We start from the raw sequence: 21,753 nt of genomic DNA, 5'->3' as shown, positions 1-21,753 counted from the left end.
GATAACACGGTAGAGTCATGCACAGCGGAACAATGAGGATACGTTCTGAGACATGTGCTGCTGTTGTCCTTTTGTGAACATAGAGTGGACTTAGATGGACCTAGATAGCATAGCCTACCACACACTCCGGCTATATGCCAGAGCCCATCGATCCTAGGCTATAAATCTGCACAGCATGTGACTGTCCTGAATACTGTAGGCAATTGTAACACCGTAGGAAGTACTTGTGTATCTAAACCTATCTAAACATAGAAAAGGCACAGTAAAAACCCTTTGTTTTTTTTGAGACGGAGTCTCACTCTGTTACCAGGCTGGAGTGCAATGGTGTGATCTCGGTTCACTGTAACCTCTGCCTCCTGGGTTCAAGCGATTCCCCTGCCTCAGCTTCCCGAGTAACTGGAACTACAGGTGCCCACCACCACACCCGGCTAAATTTTTTGTATTTTAGTAGAGACTGGGTTTCACTGTGTTGACCAGGATAGTCTTGATCTCCTGATCTTGAAAACACGTTATTATAATCTTATGGGACCACCATCCTATAGGCAGTTCATCTTTGACCTAAATTCAGTTGTATTGCATGTGACTGTATTACGATCTTTTAATTCAGGGCTTTTAAATATTTTCAAAAGAACTTTTAACTTCCTAAGAGAAGCTTCAGATTTCACTAGTTCTTCACACAAAAAAAGATCTCACTTTCCGAGGAGAGAAAAAGTCCAGCTTTTCCATGAATATATCATGGGTTTGCTTCACTCCCAGCATGGCCACTGTTTGCTTTTCTTTTTCACTAGACTAATTGCCTGGGTGTTCCTGCTTTGGTTAAAAGTGAAACATAAAGAACTTATTATTAATCAGATAAATGAGAGTGTGACACTGAAAACATTCAATATCAAAAGGCCTAATATAGGAAAGAGGTTTTAGGTGATTGAAACAGGGAAGAGGACAGTATAAGATTCATATTGATGAGTAGTATTTTACAATTTTATTTACAATAAATTGTAAATAAATTTACAATAAATTTTATTGTAAATTAAATTTACAATAAATTTTATTGTAAATTAAATTTACAATAAAAATATGAAAGCAATACATAGCATGGAATGTTATTCAGTCTTACATAGGTAAGAAATCCTGTCATATAGTACAACATGGATAAATATTGAGGACATTATGCTAAAGTGAAATAAATCAGTCTCAAAAACACAAATCCTGTATGATTCTGCTTATATGAGGTAACTAAAGTAGTCAAATCCATAGACACAGAAAGTGGAATGGTGATTGCCAGGGCCTGGGCAAGGGGAAATAAATGGGGGGAGATGTTATTTAATGGGTACAGAGTTTCAGTTTTACAAGATGAAGATTCCTGGAAATCTGTTGCACCAGCATGCGAAGCTACTTAACACTGTTGAACTGACACTCAAAGAAAGTAAGGATGGTTACTTTTATGTGTTTTTTATTATGATTAAAAATAAAAATTATATGTAAAAATATATATGCAAAACAAACACTTCATACAACTCACTAACAAAGCAAACATCCCCATTAAAAACGGGCAAGGAAATTGAAATGATCTTTCTCCAAACAGGATATGCAAGTGGCCCATAAATACACGAAAAGATGTTCAACATCACTAATCATTAGGGCAATGCAGATCAAAACCACAGTGAGATACCGCTTCACACCCGTTAGGATGGTTATTGTTTAAAGAAACAGAAAACAGGTGTTGGCAAAGATGTGGAGAAATTGGAACTCCTGAATGCAGTCACTGTGGAAGACGACTTGGTGGTTGTTTCAAAAATTGAACACAGAATTACCATAGGATCCAGCAATCCCACTATGGGTATAAACTGAAAAAAATGGAAACTAGGGACTCACACAGATATTGGTACACCCATGCTCGTGGCAGCATTATTCACAATAGCTAAAAAGTGAAGCAATCCGAATTCCCTTAGAAGAATGAATGGATACAAAATGTGATGTACATATAAAGTAGAATATTATTAGCCTTAAAAAGCCAGGAAACTCTGACACATGCTACAACATGGATGAACCTCGAAGACACTGTGCAAAGTAAAATAAGCCAGTCACAAAAACACAAATATTGTATAATTTAATTTACATGAGGTACCTAGAGAAGTCAAATTCATAGTCAGAAAGTAGAATAGTGGTTATCATGGCGGAGACGGGGAGAGGGAATGGGAAGTCAGTGTTAAGGGGTACAGGGTTTCCACTTGGGAAGATGAAAAGGTTCTGGAGATGGATGGTGGTGATGGTTGTATAACAATGTGAAATACTTAATGCCACTAAACTTTACACTTAAAAAGTGGTTAAGGCCGAGGGCGGTAGCTCATGCCTGTAATCCCAGCACTTTGAGAGGCTGAGGTAGGAGGATCACCTAAGGCCGGGAGTTTGAGACCAGCCTGACCAACATGGAGAAACCCATCTCTACTAAAAATACAAATAAATAAATAAATAAATAAATAAATAAATAAATAAATAAATAAATAAAATTAAAATTAGCTGGGCGTGGTGGTGCATGCCTGTAAACCCAGCTACTTGGGAGGCTGAGGCAGAAGAATCACTTGAACCTGGGAGGCAGAGGTTGCATTGCACTCCAGCCTAGGCAACAAGAGTGAAACTCCATCTCAAAAAAAAAAAAAAATGGTTAAAAGGGTAAATTTTATGTTAAACATATTACCATAATAACAAATGTATTAAGGAAAATATAGAGAACAGAAAAAATGAAATAAATATCACCCATATTCACGCCCTAAGCATACCACTGTTATTTTTTCTTCTGGTGTTCTCTGTTCCCTGCATATTTTTATATAGTATTAAGTTTCTTCATGTTACTGGGAAGCCTTTGTAATTTTTAAATCTATACCTATATAAGGAGAAAATTGTTCTGTTCATTTCTTTTTAATTTGCAAAATAATTTGAGGTTAAATTATTTGTACTTATAACTTTGTACTTATGACTTTTTACATTATTTTCTTAGGAGAATGTCCTGTAATGAAATCATGGAGTCAAAGGCATGAATCCATTTTTAGCATTTAATATACAAGACAAATTGATTTTCAAAAACTCTGTATTGAATTATAACATTATCAGCAAGTTATAAAGGTATTATTCTCATCACACCCTCATCAAAGATTAAGTCATATCATTTTTAAAATATGTTAATTTAATAGAAAAAATATATCTCATGATTTAAATTTGCATTTATCTTAGATTACAAGGTTAAATTGTTAACAAGTTTCAATACGATTCTTTAGTAGCTATACAATCTCTTTTAAAAATTGTCTTGACACAATTTCTGCTGATTTGTTAATAGCTTTTGTTGATTCTTCTCAGTTTATTTATTTATTTTTATTCATTTTTAAGACAGAGTCTCACTCTGTCACCCAGCCTAGAGTGCAGTGGTGCCATCTCAGCTCACCGCAACCTCTGCCTCCCAGGCTCAAGCAATTCTCCTGCCTCAGTCTCCCGAGTAGCTGGGACCATAGGCATGTGCCACCACTCTCAGCTAATTTTTGTATTTTTAGTAGAGACAGGGTTTTGCTATGTTGCCTAGCCTGGTATCGAACTTCTGATTTCCAGTGATCTGCTTGTCTTGGCCTCTTAAAGTGCTGGGATTACAGGTGTGAGTCACTGCGCCCAGCCTTATTATTTTTAAACTGTATTAAAACGCTGAAATGTTAGTTAACGAATTATGTTTATTCTGCTTTTTTTTTTTTTTTTTTTTTTTGGCTGAGTACAGGGGACTTTATTGATGTACACAATGAGGTAGGGCTCCCTAGGTCTCACCCTCTTCAGGGGGTCTGCATGGAAGCTGTGAGGAGGGGAGAGTCTCAATGTTATGGGGGACTGAGTGTGGCAGGGACTCCCCATCAGTTGAGGGCCTCTCTCTTCCTCTCGTGCTCTCGCTGGGGCTGGTGTCCAGCTGGCTGCTATTCCTTGGAAGCCATGTGGACCATGAGGTCCACTACACTGTTGCTGTAGCCAAATTCATTGTCATACCAGGAAATAAGCTTGACAAAGTGGTTGTTAAGGACAGTGCCCACCCCAGCATCGAAAGTGGAAGAGTGGGTGTTGCTGTTAAAGTCAGAGGAGACAACCTGGTGCTCAGTGTAGCCCAGGATGCCCTCAAACGTCCCCTCCAATGCCTGCTTCACCACCTTCCTGATGTCATCGTATCTGGCAGGTCAGGTCCATGACCAACACATTGGTGGTGAAGACAAGGAAGGCCATGCCAGTAAGCTTTCTATTCAGTTTCAGGATGACCTTGCCTACAGCCTTGGTAGCACCAGTGGATACAGGGATGATGTTCTGGAGAGCCCTGTGGCTGTCACACCAGTTTCTTGGAGGGGCCATCCACAGTTTTCTGGGGGCGGTAAGGGCGTGGACCATGGTCATGAGTCCTTCCACGATTCCAAAGTTGTCATGGATGACCTTGGCTAGTGGGGGGCAAAGCAGCTGGTGGCACAGGAGGCATTGCTGATGGTCTTGAGGCTGTTTTCATACTTCTCATCGTTCATGCCCATCAGCAGAGGGGGCAGAGATGATGACCCTTTTGGTATCCCCCGCAAGTGAGCCCCAGTCTTCTCCATGGTCGTGAAGACACCAGTGGACTCCACGGTGTACTCAGTTTCAGGATCACCTCATTTAATTTTGGTGGCATCTCGCCTTGGACGATGAGTGATGTAATTTTCATTGATAACAAGCTTCCCATTCTCAGTCTTGATGGTGCTGTGGAATTAGCCATGGGTGGAATCATACTGGAACATGCAGACCATGTCCCTGAGGTCAATGAAGGGGTAACCGATAGTGACAATATCCACTTTACCAGAGTGAAAGCAGTTCTGGTGACCAGGTGCCCAATACGACCAAGTTCGTTTACTCTGGCCTTCACCTTTATCATGGTGTCCCAAGGACATGGCTAGTTTTACATAAGAATACATAGCTGTCTATCAAATGGGAGGAGCAGAGAGCCTGATTCGCACTTTTATGGTTTCTTTTTTTGTTCCAAAGCTCTTCCCAGTCTAGAACTTTCGAAGATGATTCAATTCCCCCCCTAGTTTTTTATGGGTTGATGTTGCACACTTCTATCTGGAATTTACTCTGTTGTATAGGACAGATCTTGATGGACAGAGGCAGAGGAGGGGGAACAGCATTAGCGAGGTTTTAGAGGAAGAATTAAATGAAGAGTATGTGGAAAGTGTACGTATGTAAGTCCACTTCTCTGGTGAAATGACCACATTGAGTCATAAAGACATACCTAAGTGTCCATCAACAGATAAATAAATTAAAAAAATGTGGTATATATACACAATGAAATACTACAAAGCCATAAAAAGAAGAAAATGCTGTCATTTGCCCACATGGATGAACTTGCATGACATTACGCTAAAAGAAATAAGCCAGGCACAGAAAAACAACTATGGTCATGTACCACATAATAATGTTTCGGTCAACCACAGACTGCACTGCATATACAGTGGTGGTCTCATAAGACTATAAAGCCCTATTTTTTACCGTGTTTTTCTGTGTTTACATGCACAAATATTTACCGTGGTGTTACAATTGCCTACACTATTCAGCACAGTACCAAGTGTACAGGTTTGCAGCCTAGTAGCAATGTGCTAAACCATATAGTCTAGTTGTGGGGTAGGCTCTACCATCTAGAGTTGTACTCTACAATGTTCACTCAGTCATGATATCACCTAATGATGCATTTCTCAGAATGTACTCCCATGATTAAGTGACACATGACTGTACTGTATTAACTCACTTATATGTGGATTTTTGAAAAGCGTATCTCTTAGAGAAAGTAGAAAGTCGGTCACCTGAGGCGAGGCTGGAGAGGAGAGGAAGACATGGGGAAAGAAAAGATGTTGGTCGAAGTGTACAAAGTTTCAGTTAGACTATTACACTGCAACTGTTACACTGCAACTGTTACCCTGCATGGTAACCACAGTTAAGCATAATGTTTGTTTCAATATTGCTAAAATAGATTTTTAATGTTGTTACCACAAAAAATGATAAATTGGGAGATGACAGATATGTTAATTAGCTTGATTGAATCCTTCTACACGTAGATCAAAACATCACATTGTACCCCACGATAACAATTCTTTTATTGACAAATAATAATAATTGACAAATAATAATAAATACACAATTATTATTTGTCAATTAAAAGTAAAAATATGGCCAGGTGCAGTGGCTCACACCTGTAATCCCAGCACTTTGCAAAGTCAAGGCAAGTGGATCACTGGAGGTCAGGAGTTCGAGACCAGCCTGGCCAACATGGTGAAACTCCATCTCTACTAAAAATACAAAAAAAATTAGCCAGGCGTGGTGGCACATGCCTGTAATCCCAGCTACTTCGGAGGCTGAGACAGGAGAACTGCTTTTACCCAGAAGGTGGTGGTTGCAGTGAACTGAGATAGTGCCATTGTGCTCCAGCCTGGGTGACAGAGTAAGACTTCATCTCAAACAAACAAACACAAAAAAGTAAAAAAAAGAAAAAAAAAGAAAAAGGCAATGGGAGGTAGAGATGGTAGGAAGGAGGAGAGGAGAGGCTACAGGGGTCTCATCTCAGGCATCGTGACCTATCTGGAGGCAGCACCTACAGCCTCAAGTGAGTCTTGGCTGGGTGGAGGAAGCAGGACCTGGGAGGAGCAGCCCAGCTCCAAACAGGAACCTAGAGGAGGAAGGCTTTGCCACAGGAGAGACACCAGACTTTGCAGCTGCACTTGATGAGTGGGAGCAGAAAGTGCTTACGGCATTATAATAATTTGTGTCCAAAATGAAGTGGGATATTCATCTTTACCCATAGTAATTTTGTTCAATGTGATTTAAATGTGTTTGCAAAGGAAGGGCATCTCTAGCCTAGCTGGATACCTGAGCTTTGCTTAGATGTACAGGTGTTTCTGCCATGTAGCTTTCCTACTCCTTTCTGGAAAGAAAAAAGACAAAACGCTCAGCAATTTTCACTGCACTGTTCCCTCTCTAGGGTCCCGATAGTTTGTCTATACGCTTATTACTGCCCATTTTTCCAGGTCGCTTTTTACAAATTTATTTATTTTTTGAATTGAAAAATAAATATTGTATATATTTATAGTATACAACATGATGTTTTGAAACATGTATACACATATCATATATTCACATACATATATCAAGCTAATTAACATATTTATTACCTCATAGATTTGCCATTTATTTGTGGTGAGAATATTTAAAATTCTACTCTTGTAGTAATTTTCAAGTATACAATGCATCTGTAGTAACTATAGTCACCATCTTGTTCAATAGATCTCTTGGACTTATGCCCTAAGGTCACTTTTTAAAGACAAGATCATAGTTCTTTTTCGTATAGATTCTCATTTTTAAAGAATGCATGGTTAGCAAATACATTGGAAACAGTGGAACTTCAAAATGCGAGAGAATGTAAAAAGTAGAAATGTTTGTCTCCAAAGGCCTGCATTTTCGAATGGGCAGAACGCCAGATATTGGCCTCCATCAGATGAAAGTGGACTTTATTGGTGAGAAACTCGGTTTTCCTCTGCACCTGCTCCGCTGTCACCTTTGTGATTTGATTCAAAGCTAGCAAGCAAAAGGACACACTTCAGCATAACTCGACATGGGGAGAAGAGACTAAAGATTTGTGTTCCCACAAGGGAAGTATGAGTGTCTTCTGATGCTGTACTCTAAGGCTTCCGTCCTCATCCCGACCCATAAGGGTTCAGACCTGGCGGAGACCACAGCTCCTGCTAAGGTTACACATGTAGGAGGCAGGGCTGTGAGGCGAGGGAATTAAAAGGTTGCAAAAAGATTTAAGGACCTTAGAGGGAGGGAAAGGAAGAGAAGAGTTTCTGGGGAATGTTCTCTGCCCAAGGTAAAGGGGTGTCACGTGATGCCCCAGAAGGCTCTATAGCTAAGAACAGGGCACTGGGGACAACCAACAGAATGAGTGGAGTAGGTGAGAAAAACTCTCCCTAAATCTCCAGTGCCCTTCAGATTCTGCAGGGCTTGGGACAAAATGCTTGAGATTGAAATAAAGGACTGACTATTTTTCAGGGAGTCCCAGGATGGCCTGAACTGGATAATACAGAATTTGTGGTGTACTGTACCATCTATATGTATATGAACTATAGTGGTGGATTCTCTTTCACAGGAGTTTCCTCAATCATCTGAATCTGGTGATTCTTCCCTCCTCTGATCTCCTACAACACATACTTTTCATTGCTATTGCCTTATGAGGAGTCTTCTGTAGTTATCCCGACTACTTTTTATATTATATTATTGGTTACTATTGAACTTTCTTTTCCTGATGGGTAAAAGTAAAATGCATTTTCTTTTCTTTTCTTTTTTTTTTTTTTTTGAGATGGAGTCTCGCTCTGTCGCCCGGGCTGGAGTGCAGTGGCCGGATCTCAGCTCACTGCAAGCTCCGCCTCCAGGGTTCACGCCATTCTCCTGCCTCAGCCTCCCGAGTAGCTGGGACTACAAGTGCCCGCCACGTCACCCGGCTAGTTTTTTGTATTTTTAGTAGAGACGGGGTTTCACCGGGTTAGCCAGAATGATCTCGATCTCCTGACCTTGTGATCTGCCGGTCTCGGCCTCCCAAAGTGCTGGGATTACAGGCTTGAGCCACCGCGCCCGGCCGTAAAATGCATTTTCTAATAAAAAATAGTGCACAAAGAGCCTATCTGGTCAGAAATAATAGGAAGAAAAAAAAAGAGACTCTTGGGGACAGATAAAAGAAAAAAAAAAAGATCTTCATGCAATGGAAAAGCTTCTGAAACTTCTCCAGTTTGTAGTCTTTGGAAAGAGAAAAAAAAATCAGAAAATCCTGAGACAAAGCATACAGGATCTTAACCATTTTTCACTGTGAGTTTTCACTTTGCTTTTTAGGATACAGATTCTGTTGTCATTAAAATGTTTATCTCTAAAAGTCACACTGTCTCCATGTCGTGTATGCATCTCAGCTACTTCGGCACACTTATACATGGACATGTGCCTTCTTCAGATTACCTTTGACTCAATACACATACTGTGCTCCATGACACGGAATCGACAAGATACAATGTGAATGACTAACTTTGCAATTAATATTTTCTATATTATTTTCTATAATATAGAAAATGCAGCTGCTTTTGGAGCAGGACAGACAGACTTGTGATTTGGTGCTGGTAATTAACTTCTCTGAACATCAATGGGGGTACCTCTCAGACACCTGGTGAGGTTTCCATGGAATGGCCTGTGATAAGTTCTTATTATCTATGTGCCTGACACATGGTAAGCCCTTAAGACATTCATTCCATTTATAGCCCTCCTTCCCCTCATCATTAAGTCTTTTCTTTCCAGCTGGTTTGGAAGCTCAGTGATGGCAAGAAGCCCATTTTGTACTTCTTGGTATATTCTACAACATTCTAGCACTGTGAGTTGCAGACTTAGGTAATTAACAATTACTTACAAATTTCAATTGAGAATGTGACAGAATGGTGACAAATCAAAACATGAACCATCATTGCTTATATATCTTATGAAATTTGTTTTGAATTTTTTCCTTAAGTGTCATTTTCTATAATTACTAAAACCTTAATATGATGACTAAAGAGTAAAATGGTTTCACTATTGCTTGTATCTGAGGAATTATATAACATATCAGCAACAAAGGTTCCCAAAAAACTTGCTTATAGAAAATATTAGACACACACTTATTAGAGGGTTCTTTTGGGGGGTTCTTCAGAGTCAGAGGAATATAGAAAAATATTTGTTTTTTAGATTTATTTTTCCTTATTTGAAATTTCAAAGCAAAATTATATGCACATTTGTTTCTTACTCATTAATTTAGTATTTGTAAGAATTTAAGGGGTATCCATCAGGAAAAAGACAAAGGTACCTTGAATTAATAATGATAATTATAGTGACTGCCATTACTTAATTATGCCAGGTACTTATATAATCTCAAAACAGTACTTTAGGGACAAATTTATTTGTATGTTCTAACATGACCCTAAATTCAACATTCCCCAGATAAAGTTCATTTGCCTGATGTACTCACTGTGTGTCAGTATCTGCTTTTAACAGAGGAAGTAGCTAAGCCTCCAAGGATCTGTGGCTTGCCAGCTCACACTAGTTGTTGGGGGTGGCAAGAATCTATTTTCCATGAAGTAATGTACAAAATGGGCCATCTCAAGTACCACCACTACCTGAGACATCACTAGGTTAAAAAAATGCTTTATGTTCTCTATCAAAACTGAATGCAAGATTAAACCTGTAAAAGAACAAACTGAACAAAGAATGATTAATACCATAATGTAAGATTATGGCATTCCTCATACACCACCCTCCTTCCAAGAACAAACCAATCTAAATTGCCCCTGTTTAAAAAAGACTCTCCTATTATGAAAGAAGCACTTGTAAAACTTCCCAGAATGGGAAAATTAATCATTAGCCCGTTCCAATGATTTAGAGCATTGTTTAGAGAGATAAATAACACCGTCAGCAGGACCACTGCAGCTAGGCAGGTTCTTAGACAACACCCCTATAGTGACAGCAGTTACCACTGAAATGCTCCCCGGGAACATGGAACTGCAACTTGTGGTAGAGGTTTCTTTCCCAACAAAAGACAGGCACAGAGAGCCTATCTGGTCAGAAATAATGGGAAGAAGAAAAAAAGAGGCTCTTGGGGACAGACAAGAGAAAATAAAAGATCCTCACAGAATGGAAAAGCTTCTGGAACTTCTCCAGTTTGTAGTCTTTTGAAAGAGAAAAAAATAATCAGAAAATCCTAAGACAAAGCACACAGGATCTTAACCATTTGTCACTGTGATTTTTACCTTGCTTTTTAGGATGCAGGTTTTGTTGGCATTAAAAAGTTTACCTCTAAAAGTCACGCTGTCTCTGTGTCATGTATGCATCTCAGCTACTTCGGTAAATGTATTCATGCACATGTGCCTTCATCAGGTCACCTTTGACTCAATACACACACTGTGCTCCATGACACGGAATTGACAAGATACAAAAGAGCAATTAACTTTGCAATATTATTTATTATGCAATATGAGATGTTTAATTGGTCTCTTGTCATTTGCTTCTGGTTAAGCTTTTTTTTTTTTTTTTTTTTTTTTTTTTTGGGACAGAGTCTTGCTCTGTCACCCAGGCTGGAGTGCAGTGGCGTGATCTCTGCTCACTGCAAGCTCTGCCTCCCAGGTTCACGCCATTCTCCTGCCTCAGCCTCCTGAGTATCTGGGACTACAGGCGCCTGCTGCCACGCCTGGATAATTTTTTGTATTTTTAGTAGAGACAGAGTTTCACCATGTTAGCCAGGGTGGTCTCGATCTCCTGACCTCGTGATCCGCCTGCCTTGGCCTCCCACAGTGCTGGGATTACAGGCGTGAGTCACCGCGCCCGGCCTGGTTAAGCTCTAATGCTCATTCTCTTCCCATGTATGAGTTTTCTTACCTTCTGATATGAGTTTCGCTGCACCCCCCAAAATATGTATGTTGAAGCCCTAACCCTACTATTACAGAATGTACATGTGTTTGGAGACAGGTTCTTTAAAGAGGTGATTAAGGTAAAAATAAGGCCATATGGGTGAATCCTTATCCAATATGACTGGATTTCTTATAAGAAGAGATGAGGACACAGACACAAGGAGGAATGACCATGTGAGGACACAGGGAGAAGCTGGCCATCCAAGCCAAGGAGAAACCAACCCTGCTTACACCTCCATCTCGGATTTCAGCCTCTAGAACTGTCAGGACGTCAATTTCTGTTTTTTCAGCTGCCAGCCTGTTGTCCCTTCTCATGGTGGCCTGAGAAAACCAAAATCCCTTCTGAGGGCAGGTCCCTCCAATGGTCTCCCCTGACTCAGGATGGCTTCTGTCTCCACAATGTCTCAGAGGTCATATCACTTCAGTTACCCAAGTCTGCCCTTTGCTAGATCATTCAAATGGAAATCCCAAGTCTCCACTGACCGACAAAGTCTCAGGTGCACATTTTCGGCTGCCTTGAGACTGCCTGTCTGTTCTGACAGCACTCTAAGCTCCAGGTGTCTAAAATAATTCCTCTTCTGATGAGACTGATGTACTCCTGTCACATTCACCCTGCCACCCAGGCTGGGGACTCTACAGCCATCTTTAACGTTCTTTCCTGATGCTTCTCACAGCCAAGCAGTCATCCCCTTTCCTTGCCATTCCTTCATTTTCACTTCTTTGGCATTTACTCTGCCTCAACCTCGGCTGAGGCCTATTTATGTTAGGCCAGTCTGCAGCCAACTCCTAACTGAATCCCCTGCCCCTAGTCCTGCCTTGTCACATGCATGTCTCACCAGCCCAGGTTCATCTTTCCCCTGCTAGTCCATCTCGGTGTTTGGGCCGTTCTTTTGCCCACAGAGCTCAGCCCGTTCTGAAGGCCCTGGCATATTTGATTCCTGACCACTCTTCACCATTGTCCCCTGCCTGTGCCCTCCATTCAGACAGGTTTATTGACCGATCCCAACCTTGTGTTCACTCAGCGATGTCTTATTTCCGCCCTCATTGTTTTTGCTCAAGCCATTGTCACTTCTTGTGTTTATCTAATCCTAACCCATTCTTCAAAGGTAATTTCACATCTCATGACTGTGTGAACCCTTATTCAAGGACACCAACCACAAGCATCTGTCTCCTTGAGTTCCTCTAACATATCCTGGTCGCCTTTCTACTTGATTAGCAAGAACCTCCGAGCCACATGTGATGCCCCAGTGTCATACTGTCTCCCTCTCTTCTTGATGTGATTTATGTTATTGCTTTCAGTTCCATTTTAAAGTCTCTTTAGAAAACAGACTTTTTCAACAAGAGGACTCAAATGCTCCAGGCCTGGCTCATACTAAGCTCTGAAAAAATATTAGCTATTAGCTATTAAGTTATAAGCAAATAAAAAGTTAAGCTAATTACAGCTCATGGAACTCCGGTGGTTCTCATTTTTAAATCTCACTTTTCATTATTTGCTGTATTTTTTGGGCATATGATGTAACTTTCCGATCAGACTTTACTTCTTAAAGGCTGGGCCTTTGACTTACTTTTTCTTTTCTTTTTTTAACATAGAACAAAATAAATACTCTATTAATGTTCTCTGTTCAGTGAAGAGATAGGTACTTCCTAGGAAGACTAACGTATGTTTTAATAGATGCATTGACAAACCTGAAGGATGGGTTTACTGTTCAGTAGTACTTTGTTCATAAATGTAGAAACATCTGCTTTGGGGTTACAGGGAAACTTCTTTTAAATTTGTACAGGCTTGAAAAATAGTTGTGCTCTATAAATACCCCAGTATGAGTCATTTGCTTAACTAAACAGCTGCTTACTCATTAGCCAAATGCACTTCACTTTAAGGCATACACTTAAATGAATTTTCTCCCATGCCTCTCTCCCTCCCCCAAGAGCCAGAAAAGTGATGTGCAGGTACTTTTCTGGAATACAAAAGAGATACAGATCTGCCTTTGACATAGGGAATCTAAACTCCATGATGCAGCAGAAAGTCATCCTAGCTCAAATTCATAAGGTGTCTGTATATGCTCTGATTGTTATTGTAACACCACAGTCCTTCATTTTCTATTCCCATCTCTCCCCACACACCTCTGGAACATCCTCCCTCTTCCCATTCAAACCCAATGTACCAATTTTCCCACTGGGGCACCTGGCAGGGCTTTGTTCTTTTTTTTCCTTCTGTCACCATCGAACGTTTCTTATGCAGGTAGATAGTCTGCGTCAAGACCTCTGGCAGAAGCCATTTATTTTCATAAGTGGAAGCAAATGACAAGTATTCTTATAAATCCTTTTGTAAATATGGAGACACAGATCAACCTCTACAATTAGTGGCATTCAGCTATCACTTTCTATTCTTCAACTTATTTTGAATGATAAGTTGAAGTTACAAAGCAACGACTCACATATTTTTAAAACTTTATTTTTATTTTGATTTAACTTTTTTTTAAAGATGAGGTCTAGGCTGGGTGCGGTGGCTCAAGCCTGTAATCCCAGCACTTTGGGAGGCAGAGACGGGCGGATCATGAGGTCAGGAGATCGAGACCATCCTGGCTGCTAACACGGTGAAACCCTGTCTCTACTAAAAAATACAAAAAAATAGCCGGGCGAGGTGGCGGGGGCCTGTAGTCCCAACTACTCGGGAGGCTGAAGCAGGAGAGTGGCGTGAACCCGGGAGGCGGAGCTTGCAGTGAGCTGAGATCCGGCCAGCCTGGGCGACAGAGCAAGACTCCGTCTCAAAAAAAAAAAAAAAAAAAAAGATGAGGTCTTGCCATGTTGCTCGAGCTGGTCTCGAACTTATGGCCTCAAGCCATCTTCTAGCCTAAGTCTTCCAAATATGTGGGATTCCACCTCTGTACTACCATGCCGGGTTTCATACTTTTATTTTCTTTAAAACTGGTCAATATTACCATGAGTTCCTTCTTTTGGAAGCCAGTAAATGTCTAAATGTTTTGGAAGAGTCCAGAGGAGAACTTTGATTTCTAGAAAGACCAAATGGGAAGAAACAGATATAGTCTCCAGAGTTCCATATATAGTGTAGCTATTCTCAGCAGGATTCCAATCCAATGTGGATTTTTTCTAGCCTGCGGAGGACATTTTCAAACGCCCAGGGCTGACATTTAGCTGGTACCCATTTGGTATGATTGTACTTCATTAAAATCACTTTTATATCAGTTGGTAATTACCTATTGTCCTGAGCCCCCCGGATACTGAACCCTTCAACGCTGACACCCTGCCTCCCACAAAAACGTCCTATGATTTAGTTAATGCCCAACACAGGATGAGGCTCTGACTATGCAGAGCCATTTTGATTGAACACTGGTTAAATATCTTGAATATCACCCTGCAAATAGCGCTTGTTTCCAGGTATATTAGGTATTAATTATTTTCTGGAAAGCAATCTGACTGTGCTAGCTTTGAGAATGAGAGCATTTACCTCCCTCGGTTTATTTACCTCCCTGGGGTTTATTTTCCTCATCTGTCAACTGGTAGAGTGCCTTGGCTTAGGGTTCAGACTGGGTTCCAAAGGGGAGATTGCTGATGGATAGAAATCTGGCCCCACTTCCGGCAGAGCAGCTCCTCCTCCAGGCCTACTCACTGGGGTCCCCATTTCCTCGATTATTTGGAGAAAGGAGTTTGAAAACTGAATTTTGCTGCTAAAAAAAAGTTTAGAAAAAAAAAAACAACAACAACCACTGGCTACAATGAGCACTAATCCTTCATCCTGTCTAAAAACTGTAAAATTCAATTATGACTACAATTAACAGAACGCATGGCATCTGTCTACCAAGAGCAAATAGCTACATTGGGCCTACTCGGCACCAGGCATTGTTCTAAGCGCTTTGCGTGTTTGAACTCACTTCACCCACACAACTATGCCTATAATTATTTTTACAGTTATTAAAGTCCAAAAAGTGTATGTTCAGATATATTTATTTTCACTTTTATAATTTTCTTAGATACGTTTGAGGTTATAATTTATTCAAAGCTAACAGTCCTACAATGACTATTTAATGAAATGTAATCGTGATATTGCTTTCTTATATGCTTCAATGACAGATTTCTATGCATATTTTAAAGAGCGTTTTGTCTTTAACATTTGGATTTTATCTCGAAATCATTAGATTAACAGTATGTACTATACTTTATAAATTATACATTAGACTATGTATGTACTTGCTCTGTGGCTTATACCAGTGGTCCCCAACTTTTTTGGCACCAGGGACTGGTTTCATGGAAGACAGTTTTTCTATGGACCAGGGCGGGGGATGGTTTTGGGATGATTTAAGCCCATTTATTATTGTGCACTTTATTTCTATTATTACATTGTAATATGTAATGGAATAATTATACAACTCAATGGGAGCCCTGAGCTTGTTTTCCTGCAACTAGATGGTCCCATCTGGGGGTGATGGGAGACAGTGACACCGAAGTGTGTTGCTTATGTCCAGGTCACTCTACAATCTCGTTTGGTTGCTGTCACTGCAATCTCGGGATATTCCACCTTGACTTTAACCCAGAACGTATGGGGATTTGAAGTTCTCTCAAACATACGTTTAAGGACACTAGATGCAGCTATACAATTGAAGTACATCAACTTACCTGCCACTATAAAGCCTGCCACCAGAGGCAGCTTAATTGTCACTTGCCACACATGGATAGGATTTTGATAAGAGCCTGTAAGTAATTGATTTATTATGGCCTCTGCACAGTCAAACCTCTCTGCTGATGTTAATCTGTATTTGCATCCACTCCCCAGTGACTGCATCACGACCTCAGCTCCACCTCAGATCATCAGGCATTAGATTCTCACAAGCAGCATGCAACCTAGATCCCTTGCAGGCACAGTTCACAATAGGGTTGGTGCTCCTATGACAATTTAATGATGTCACTGATCTGACAGGAGGTGGAGCTCAGGCAGTAATGCAAATGATGGGTAGCGGCTGTAAATACCGATGAAGCTTCCACTCACCTGCCGTGCAGCCCGGTTCCTAACAGGCCAGGGACCCATACTACAGGAATGTCTGAAAGATGCACTGTGTACTGTATGAGTATCAGTCTGTGGCCTGGGGGTTGGGGACTTCTAGCTTATACTGTTTGTTTCTTCATTTTCAACCAGACCTGGAAATCAGTTTCTAATGCCAGTCCGTGGCTGTGGCTCTGGGTAGCTGTAAATGTGCTCAGACATTTCCTGAGCTACAGCTCCTGACTGCCATGGCTTAACTGGGATAAACAGCTGAATGCAAATCTGAGCATGAAATTCCTCGTCACTGTCCTTTTCCGGAACATGAGTTTATGGAAGACATCATGGGCCCTGCCTACTCCCTCCTGCCTCCACTGCTGTGCTTCCGAGGCACTGGGTTGCTCGGGATCTTGTGCTTCTCCCTCCCAGGGCCTGGTCCCTGTGCTCCTGGACGGAAGTGAGTTGCCGGCCATGGTTCACTGGTTCCCTGGAACAGCCTAACTTGGGTCCTTGCTGGTGGACGGCATTGTCTTTTCTCAGTGAGTCCAGCAGAGTTGGGAAATGGGAACTATATCATGTGAGAAAGTAAAGCTGCAAGGGATGAGGAGGAGAAGGTTCTGAGGGTTCCTGTGTTTTAATAAAGTGGCAAAGCACAGGGGAGAGAGATTCCACTAATTCCTGTAGCCCTTACAGGCAGGAACAGAGCTGGTGTTAGGCAGGCTCAGGAGGCTGTGTGTCAATGAAGAGAAGGAAGACTTCCTGTCCACTGAGCTATCCACACTGAGGCTGTATCTACACAGTCATTGTATGATAACTCGTCAGGGATGACAGATGAATCCAAACAGGATGTGTAGCTTCACCAGAAGAGCTTTATGCAGCATTAACTATCCATCCAAGACTTCAACTATTTTGTCTTAATGATCCCCAAAACAGACGTTAACTTGTCAGTCTTGACTTGAAGTTAAAAAACAAAAGACCTCATTTCTTGTATCTCTAAAGCACCAGTCCGTTCCGAGATTTTATAGTTTTTTACTGATGTCTTGCTCAGACTTTTTCAATAAATATTGAAATGATTAGAATTAAATAGAATTCTTATATATTTGTATTTGTTCATCTCCTGTCTGTATTTTGGGTGGGAGGATAGAGTTCAAGGAAAAGGGTAAGAGACATGGTTGGTTTATGTCTGGAGTCAAAGCCTTATGTTAATGAGGAAGCTCTGTCAGGGGAATTTCAGATATTGGCCAGTGGCAGTGGTGGGAACCTGGGGGCTGGCATCCTTGAAATAATATCACAGAGGTGGCGAGTGGCCGGCGTGCCTGGATGACCCAAAGCTGAGTGAGGTCTCTTCTGGAGGCTGACTGCCCAAGCAGCCTGAAGAACCACAGAGATAGTTTTTGGTTGGTATTGCCCTGCTCCCTTCTCCCCAGAGCTATGCCTGATTTGGGCTGAGACAGCAGAAAATACACAATGCATGTTTCAGACATTCCTGCTTTAATATGTTAATACCTCGCCCACTCTCCAGGCCAGGAATCTCATATCTTGTCCTACCCTTTTCCACACAAAAAGAAAACTACATTACATATAGAATTTTTAAGTGTAGCTGTTACTTATCCCATTGTAACTAGCCATGTTGACTTCTTTTTTAAGCGTGTGTCTTGCCTTGACACGCTTTCTTTATTGAAGACCACGGAAAAATGGATTTCTTTGTGATACTTTGAAAAATGGCAAATTGAAGAGATTTTTTTATCTCTGGAGACTGAGCTTTTACATCATAGAGTACTTTTCTCCCCTGATGGCTAACCCAATCACATAGTTCCACAATAAACAAGCTAAATCTAGATTAATAAGACGGTATGTGCAGAAAAATCCTTTTACTCTTTGTGCTTTCTTTCCCTGTGCCTTGAAAATGTTCATTAAAAATCTCCTACTTAGTCTGCCTCATTATATTGGTTTACTCATCTTGGTCTCCCTATTTGAATGATTTAAATCACAGTTTGAAAAGATTTCTTGTTTGGAACATCCTCGGCCAGGCCATTACTTTGTAAAGTAGGGAAGTCTGGAGGCCCTAGTTGCTCTTTTGAACTTAGTTCATAAAATGATTTTTAAACACTGATCTATCAGCTTTTCTCTTCTCTTTATCAAAATTAATAATTCACATGAAAGCCACCTATTTAAATGGAGTCTCAGCTGGGTATGGTGGTTTATGCCTATAATCCCAACACTTTGGGAGGCTGAGGCGGGTAGAATGCTTGAGTCCAGGAGTTCCAGACCAGCCTGAGCAACACGGTGAAATCTGTTTTCTACAAAAATTAGCCAGGTGTGGTGGTGCACAACTGTAGTCTCAGCTACTGGGGAGGCTAAGGCGGGAGGATCACTTGAGCCTGAGAGGCGGAGGCTGCAGTGAGCCATGATTATGTGACTGTACTCCAGCCTGGTGACAGAGCCAGATCCTGTCTCTAAATAAATAAATAAATTAATTAATTAATAAATAAATGGAGTTCCATTGTTAGCAACTTATACAACCTGGAAAAATCAACTGAACTGTAAATATTGGCATGGATGAGTGCATAAATACTTCCAAAAAGAATTACAACTTCTCTGTAATAACCATCAAGACTATTTAGCTAACAGGGATCCCTGGAAGATCTTTCAGATCTGTCTGTAAAAGAAAAGGAACCCTGGCAATTCACAAGACAACTCAGCAACGTTGCATCTGCTCCTGGGGCAGGTAACAAAATCCAGTTTTAAATTTTGCTCTAAACAGTTAAGGAGATAATCAAGTCGGCTTGGGATTGGGTTGTGCACAGGAAGGCTGCAAAAAGATTACAAAATAGCCTCCCCCTGGCAGAAATGTAAAAAAGCCATTCCATGATTTTTTTTTTTTTCAGTTCTGCCAACGATTTATCTTCAGAAGACAAGCAGATGAGGAGACAAAACCTACTCATGTGGGTACTCAAGCAGGAACCCCCCTCTTGCACCGGCGACTCAAGTGGGAAGAAGGTAGGAAATCAACAGCACAGGGGAAAGAAAGGGAAAAGGAGTTTGGAAACAAGATAAGACAGGCTTCTTTTGAATAATGGAGAGGACTCTTAGAAAAAAGAAAAGAAACAGAATAAATTTTTATTCACTGATTCCATTTCAGCGCAGCAAATGCTCATTGGCTTTAATCAATTGCTTTCTTACAGAATTTTGTCCATATGTATGTGACAAAATCCGCGGTCATTTAATGACAGACTTAGAATGTGTGCTGAGAATGAAACCGTTGAGATTTCCTTGTCTTTCTTCCTTTCAGTAAAAATCAGGAAGGGGAGAAAGGGAGGGGGTGAGGGGTGGGGCAAGGAGAGCAATATTTTATAAAAGTGACAACACGTTTCGCATTTGAATTATTTATTTTCCCTGATGGAGTTTCAAGTGGGTTATTGCAAGGAAAGGAAAAACTGGAAATTGACCAAACATGGTCCAGGCTGGGGATGACGAGTTTAGTAGGGGCTTTATTGGGGGCCTCCTAAGCGATTCAGGAGAGAATGAATCTCTCACAAGTTCCCTTCTCATGGGATCACTGACTAAGCTTCCCCAAATCAGGGTGCAGCAACCAAATCAGGGTGCAGCATCTTTTAAGTGGGCTTAAGACCCACTTAAAAGCTTATCATAGTGAGATGTTGGGAAGACAAAGTTTTAGATTTTTATAGAGCAGAAAATGCTTCCTTTTGAACCAAACAAAAGACAAGATATATGAGATGAGGAAAAAAAGCTTCTGTCTAAAAGCCTGACGTGTGTAAGACTTTCCCTCCACTGTTGTTTTCCCTTTGGTTTGGTAAGAATGTGGTGAGTGAAGTAAAAAGATAAGGCGAGAAGAACCACAGAGACCCGCTCGAAGCGTAAAACTCTGTTTATTAAGAGTGAGAACGTTCAGTGGCCTGTGACCCTCCCTTTCCTAGGCCACCATCCCCAAGGCTTGGCTCTTCCCTGCCTTGCTCTGGGTGGTCCAGGCAAGGCCCTGGAAGGGGGTACTGAGGGTGGGGGAGACAGCTGTGTCCTTCTGTGCCACTTCCTCCCTGTGCTGGTGTTTCAGCAGCAATCTGCCCCTCTGCGATGGCAGCCTGTCCACAGCTCTAGTGCCCACAGACTTGGGGACCCCCTTCCTTCCCCTTGTCTGACTCTTCAGGCCTACAGTGGTAAGGGCTTCCCACTGTGCTTATCTCTGGGTACCTCAGCCTCTCTGGCTGTATTTTCTTAATCCTGTTCCCTACTCTGTAAACAGACCCCACTTTAAGTTCACCTCAGCCCTCTTAATGGGATTCTCTTTCATGGGATTCTGACTGATAGAGTGGGGCTAAAAATATCTCAAACCTGAAAGAAGCTGAGAGGAGCTGAAATTTCGAGTTGCAGAAACCTGGATGCTTGCCACGATATAGAGGAGGGCAAACCATTTATTATTGATACAATTTCAGGCAAATAGGTTATAGAAATTCCAGGTACAAAAGATCTGAAGAGATGACTAAAAACTAACTAGGATTAATTATATTAATCATGGACTTTTAAAATCACCAGAACCACCAGCTGCTCAACTACAAAGTCCAAAAAGACTTCAAGAATTATTCAAAACTAAATAATGTCAATTCTCTAGAATGATTTATTCAAATTTAAGTAGGCCAGACTCACAATTTGGAGCACAGCTCTTTAATACATATAGATTCTAATTTTCTAAAAGAGAAAGAAAAATGGATTTGTTACTTGACTATTAGAAAATTCGTTGCATATTTCAAAAGCAAGAGAACTTAGCTGTCTGCCTGTTTCCAGTCTGAGGTATAAATGTTTACCTCATCATATATTAAGTATCTATAGATTATGCTCAATACTTTCTGCAAAATGTAGCATAAAGTCACTACTCATGCCGTTAATATAGACAACAACAATGTAATTTTAGAAAATGTGAATAAGTTTTCTTCCTAGCTTTTGATTTTTTATTTTTATTTTTTTTTTAGCTTTGGCTTTATCCTTCTTTTAGGGAGTGGCTGGCATTATGGATTAATTACTTAATACACTTTTGTTGCCTTAGAATTCACTGAGCTGAAATGGAGTGAGAGCTACGATGCTCTCAGAATATTCTTAAAATGTGCTGCAAAGAAGCCTGGGTGAGTAGAAAAAAATAAAAGGAATGGTGGATACAAGTCAAGGTTAAAATGAGGTAGGAACTAAATATTATACTGGCACTTGGGGTTAGTATTTATGAATTGTTACTTTCTGGCAATGCTC

General features: G+C 40.8%; 1 protein-coding gene and 1 long non-coding RNA gene across 3 annotated transcripts in view; one reads left to right on the top strand and one right to left on the bottom strand.

The window, feature by feature from the left end:
- The window catches only part of DLGAP1 (DLG associated protein 1), a 971,529-nt gene that overhangs the window by 483,232 nt on the left and 466,544 nt on the right, over positions 1-21,753 (bottom strand). The window lies entirely within an intron of this gene.
- Positions 1-21,753, top strand: part of LOC104654129 — a 50,971-nt gene that overhangs the window by 11,475 nt on the left and 17,743 nt on the right. The window contains exons 2-3 of the long non-coding RNA XR_746787.2: positions 19,386-19,497; positions 21,557-21,685. This is a non-coding gene — a long non-coding RNA (uncharacterized LOC104654129). The remainder of the gene's footprint in view (positions 1-19,385; positions 19,498-21,556; positions 21,686-21,753) is intronic.

This window comes from Rhinopithecus roxellana, chromosome 21, assembly GCF_007565055.1.
Source record: "Rhinopithecus roxellana isolate Shanxi Qingling chromosome 21, ASM756505v1, whole genome shotgun sequence".
In the NCBI taxonomy this organism is placed as follows: Eukaryota; Metazoa; Chordata; class Mammalia; order Primates; family Cercopithecidae; genus Rhinopithecus; species Rhinopithecus roxellana.
This window is presented reverse-complemented; position numbering and strand designations above follow the sequence as displayed.